Consider the following 6,060-nt stretch of genomic DNA (forward strand, 5'->3'; position numbering starts at 1 on the left):
TATTTTTTTAATGCCCACTCCGTGTTCCCGATCTAGCCATTTGTTTTATTTTTAGTTATCTTGTGTGTCCGCACTGTCAAGGGCGAGCCTTGTGTCCATGGAGACCAGGGCACAACATACTTAAGACAGTTTGTTCTTTCCTGCTATGGTGGGTTCCAGGGAGAGAGGTTCTCGTGTCAGGCTCTCCTAGGTGCCGCTTTTACCCTCTGGGACATCTCCAGGCTACTGGGCAACCTCAACCTACCAAACCGTGCAGGTTGAATCCTAAAGTTAGTAAAGTCACGGGCTTCATTTAAGTCAAAGTCTGCATTTACCTTAACGCCGCAGTACTGTCCGCCTGCTTACAAGGCTCCTTCTCTGACTAAAAAACGACCCCACCTGCTCCACCCGCTCCACCCGCTCCACCCGCTCCACTCCACTCTAGACACATCGCCTCCCGACTCAGTCTCCTTTCCAAATCCCAGAAGCAACCACACCTACCCGCTGGCCACCATCCAGTCGCCGCCACTCAGTCCTCAGCAATGAGGAAGAGGCAGGAGCCACCAGCTTCCCAGCCTTCTTCCAGCTTCAACTCTGACAGGGACTCTCCTGTCTGGGGCACCTCAGGAGCTGAGGCCACCTGGGGTTGGGGCGCTAAAAACTAGTTTCTTTCCTCCTAGACCTGACTGGTCCCGTGCGTCACCTTCCGCTCTGGAACATCAGAGCTCCTCAGACCAGGCATATACCAGCTGGCCTCAGCTAACCCCGAGGCAAACTAATTAAGTAATTAGGTTTTGAAGACTTCTCCAGGAATATCTCCCCTCGCCACCAGTAAAGGGGTCCGAGTCCTGGAGCTGAGAAGGGTCTGGCCCAATAGTCACACAGACTTAACAGCTTTCCTGTGTGAATCTGAGTCCGCTCAGGGCTTGGGTACAGCAATAAAAATCACCTAGCCTCTCCTGATAAGGATCTACCACCTGAGGATAGAAAGAAGTCCCTGCCACCAGCCATCCAGCCATCCAGATCTCTGCTTTGCACTTATTTAAAGGTGACTGGCTCTCATCCAAGCGGGCTTGGACTGAGTTTCATGTGGCTTCCTCAGCTTCTCTTGCCTTTTGAAGCGAAAAGTGAGCCCGCGTAACTTCAGGAGTCACTCATTGCGCATGCGTCTTCTGTAGCCGAAGTGACCTTGTGAATGTCCACTGAAGGGGACTGAGCTAGTGGGGTCAACGAAAGGTCAGACTCAGCCTTTCTAAGCCCCTAACTGCCTGATGGTGTTTTCCTCTCAGAAAGATGAAGGTACACACGCAAGGGCCTCGGGAAAAACCTTTTCATATTTTCAACAAATTTGTGCTTTGCTATCACTTCTCTAAAATTTTCTTTACTATTTGTTGATTTTATTTTTAAAAGGAGCCCTCCAATAGAAAATTCCGGTGGGGAAGATCTAATATTTTTAGCCCTTCTTTCCACCTGTAAATGTTTCCCCAGCGCCCCCCATGTTTTTTTTTTTAAGGAGTTCTTTAGTTTGCTAACAACTTCAAAAGTGGCCATTTTGAACCATAATGGACTTTAGCACACAGGGCGAGCTGACACTGTGTTCCTCTTTATGGAGGGGAAGTGGACAGATCTCCTTAAATCCCTAGGGCCCCTTTACAACAGTTTGGAAAACTTTACTCACCTATCTCTGAACTGAATAAAAAGATGCATTTTCAATAAAAAGCATTTTCCCAAAAATGTAGATGTTGGTACAAAGGACTCATAAACTGATTTTTTTAAAGGATCATATTGTATACAGAGGAAAAATATGAAAGGTTTTCAAAATGAGAAGAGTTTCATTTTGGAGTACGGTAAGGACCCTAGATTTATATAATCAAGAACACAGAACACAGCACACAGCAGATAAAGTACATAACACACTCAAATAGACAGGCAGGCATCAAATTAGTGAATGTAAGGACCTTTTAAATGGACCACAAATCCTCCCCCATTCTCCATGAGAACACAATGGAATCCCTGTTGTCTCCAAAGACTTTGAGTAGGGATTCATCCAGCATCCTTTCTCTTCTATTTGATTAGACCTGACTCAAATCTGCCATGATCCCAGGGCAGGAAAAATAGACCCATTCATCCACTTGGATATGTGTGTTTCCAGTTAGTGTTACAGGTGATCACATGCTTAGACAACTAAAATAGAGCACATCTATTCTAGTACAGTTCCAGAAGGCAGAAAGTGTGAAAATCAAGGGGATGGCTAGTTTTACTACTGCCTGGCACTGTGGTTGGCATGACCACATAGATAGGTTGCAAGTCCTTCTGACGATTTCACGGGAGTTGTCTAAGACTATCTGTATGCCAGATATTTATGTTACGATTCATAACAGTAGGAAATTACAGTTATGAAGTAGCAAAAAAATAATCTATGGTTGGAGCTCCCCACAGCATAAGGAAGTATATATATGAAGGACTTGCAGCATTAGGAAGGTGGAGTACCACATACTGGAAGCTTGAAAACAGAAAGCCTGGTGTGCCTCCCAGCCTGGTCTTGGCATCAGTCTAAGATCTGCTTCTGACACTGGTCATCTTGCTTCCTTTTGTTTCTTGTGATCATATGGGGATAACCTAGAGAGTATAGTCAAAGGCCTTATGTGAGGACATGTTCAGAAACCGTTTTATGAAACATGTGCAGTAGTATCTTTAGGACACTACTGTCTTTGAGACCAATGTTCTTCTGCATGCCTATGTGTGCTTTGATTCCTTTTTTTTCTTTTGGTTTTTCCAGGCAGGGTTTCTCTGTATAGCCCTGGCTATCATGGAATTCATTCTGTAGACCAGGCTGGCCTCGAACTCAGAAATTTGCCTGCCTCTGCCTACCAAATGTGGGAATTAACGGCATGTGCCACCACGCATGGCTTCTTGGATTTTTTTATTCTGGTATTAACTTATTGTTCCCCAGTTGGTTTATTTTATTTTATTTTATTAGATAACTTCTTTATTTACATTTCAAATGTTATCCCCTTTCCTGGTTTGCCCCCAAAACCCCCTATCCCATCTCTCCTCCCCCTACTCACCAACCTACCCACTCCTGCTTCCCTGTCCTGGCATTCCCTTACACTGAGGCATTCAGCCTTCTCAGGACTAGGAGCTTCTGCTCTCACTGGTGTCCAACTAGGTCATCCTCTGCTACATATTTGGCTGGAGCTATGAGTCCCTCCCTGTGTACTCTTTGGTTAGTCTTTTATTTATTTGATATTTTCTTTATTAATATTTCAAATGCTGTCCATTTTCACAGTTTCCCACCCTCCCAGAAACCCCATATCCCATTCCCTCTCTTCCTGTATCCATGAGGGTGTTCCTCGACCTGAGCACCCACTCCCACCTCACAGTGTGGTTGCTAGCAAGGTTACATCTCAGTCTCCTCATCATTCAACAGCNTATTGGGGATCCTACAGATGGTGGGGAAAAGATAACTAGATTCTGGGCATTGCAGAGTACCCTCCAGTACATCAATCTCAAGCCACACGTGGGTGCATCTTCCTCAAAAATATCTCATCCTGTTCATAGCTGTCAGTTGGCTCTATAGGTACCTTGGCCTAGATTGAGTTGTCTGCTGCCTGCACAATCACTGCCCACTTCCCTTGAGGATCATCTGTGCCCTGAAGTCAGAGTTGAACTCCGCAGGGTTGATGCAGATTTCCGTGGCCTGCAGGTGCCATGGGAAGACAAGCAGGCCCATGCCCCGCCGATGTGAGCTTAGGAGATTGTAGGTGAGCAGTTTCATGTTGTCACATTGGAGTTCTGGGCAGGACTTATATTTTTTTATCATTCATTTTGGGATTTATTTACATTTTAAATGATAGCTCCCTACCCAGTTTCCCTTCAACAAATCCCCATCTCATCCCCCATCTCCTGCCTTCCCCTTGAAAAAGGCTTAGTTTGTTTTATACTTCCACATCACACTCCATCACTGAGTCAAATCAGGGCAGGAAACAATGTAGGAGCATAGGCAGCGTACATGGGGAAAGGCTGCTTATTGGCGTGCTTTCTCAGCGCAGTTTTCTCAGCTTTTCTTCTTACAAAATTTTAAAACTTCTTTTACCTTTTATTTTAATAACATATATTCATTATATATATATATATATATATATATATAATGTATACATTATAAGAGTGTTTTGCTTGGATGGATTCTGTGCGTCTTGTTTGTCCAGGGTTCACAGAGGACAGAAGAGGGCAATTGGTCCCTTGATACTGGAACTATATATGACTGTGAACTGCCACCTGAGTTCTGAGATTCACACCCTGGCCTTCTAAAAGAGCATCCAGTCGTCTTAAACACTGAGTCATCTTTTAAGCCCCACCCTCAGCTTGCATTATTATATATTTTATCACCATCTTGGCAGGGATAGCACCACTCACTGTGTACTGGATCCTCTCTCATCAACTGTTAATCAGGAAAATTCCCAACAGGAAAACCAGATCCAGAAAAATGCAAATCACATTCTTTCACCTATGTATGGAGTTAGCTTGTAAGCTTTATATATGTGTGGGTTCATGAAGAATAACAGAGAGGAGCTATCTAGTAAGGGACCATGAAGTAGGAGGAGATCTTCCAAGGAAGGGGAAATAGAATATAGTGGTATAGAGGAATAAAGAAGAAACTAATATAGAAGGGTTAAATGGGGAGGGGATCTCAGGCCAAGCATCTGAGAATAGACATGTCATAAAATCTGCTATTATTAATTGTACTAAATTAACACAGCAGTAAAATGACTTCTAATGACTCTTAATTGCTCTACTAATATGTCAATATATATCACTCAACCTTCATCACAGGTGACTTTCCTACAGAAGGTGGTAATAAACACAGAGAGCCACAACTGGATAATGCACAAAGAGTGAGAGACTTGGAGCACTAGGGCTTGAAGAGGATGTATTTATCAAGCTCTCCCCTTCAAGGTTCAGGAATCTTTGCAAAGATGAGTCAGAAAGACAATACTAACCAGAGGTGGAGGTGATGGATAGTACCAATAAGTTATATCATGAGTATTCCATGTTCTTTGTCAAATATCCACTTAACAGTGAGTACATACTATGTGTGTTCATGTTTTAGGGTGAGATGTTCTATAGGTAACTGTTAAATCCATTTGGTCCATAATTACTATAAGTTTCACTGTGTCTCTGAGTTGAATGTTAGGGAGATAAAGGAGGGAAAGAATATGTTCAAACCATAATATATGAAAAAAATTAAATGAATATTTTTTTTAAAATCCCAACAAGCATGCCTATAGCCCCATCTAATATAGGCAGAACCTATTTGAGGTTCCCTCTTCCTAAGTGACTCTAGGTTTGTGACAAGTTGACAAAAGCTTACTAACACACTCAGATTCACATAAAAGCATGTCCAGTCATGTCCAAAACCATGACAGCAAGGGACTGAGACATTCTCTGGACATTCCATGTTGTATATGTCAGAATGACATGAGTTTTTACATTGTGTCTCAGCTTTAAAGTGTAAATCCTGAAAGGAGGCCCATGGTCATCCTTCCTTCTTCCTGCTTTGAGGCACTACAAAGGCTTCTTTGCTAACCAGGTACCACTGTGACATAAATATCTTGAAGTCACAGAGTGGACAAGCATCCCTGGAGATCTAGTCTCTGATGACAGCACTCTTCCAGCCCCTCCTGCCTTCACACCTTACTTGTTAAGATGGGGACATAGTGAGAAAGATATGGAGGACCAAATTATTTAAAGTCGAGTGCTGCTCTCAATAGACATCCACTGATTTTCTAGATGAACCTCATATGTTAATCTTTGAAGTCACCTCACAATCTCCTGTTTCTTGTGCACAGCATTAGAGATGTCAATTAAAGGTAGACTTTTGAAATATATTGATAAGTCTGCCTTATCTTCATATTCCCTGCCCTTAATCATGGGAACCTTGCCCAGACTAGATGTCTCAGCCATTCTCACTGACAGTTTATCTGGTAAACAGCTAGTTGAGAGAAAGCAATTCTTCTAAGTCCCAATCAGTCTAGTTTATCAGTATATGAGAAGCAGAGCTTACATCACTTGGCACAAAAC

At 43.0% G+C, this 6,060-nt stretch overlaps 1 pseudogene; it reads right to left on the reverse strand.

Annotated features, from left to right (window-relative positions):
• Positions 1-3,379: 3,379 nt before the first annotated feature.
• Positions 3,380-3,757, reverse strand: LOC110288637 (annotated as a pseudogene).
• Positions 3,758-6,060: the final 2,303 nt, after the last annotated feature.

The sequence above is a fragment of the Mus caroli genome, unplaced genomic scaffold, assembly GCF_900094665.2.
Source record: "Mus caroli unplaced genomic scaffold, CAROLI_EIJ_v1.1 scaffold_20786_1, whole genome shotgun sequence".
Lineage (NCBI taxonomy): Eukaryota > Metazoa > Chordata > Mammalia > Rodentia > Muridae > Mus > Mus caroli.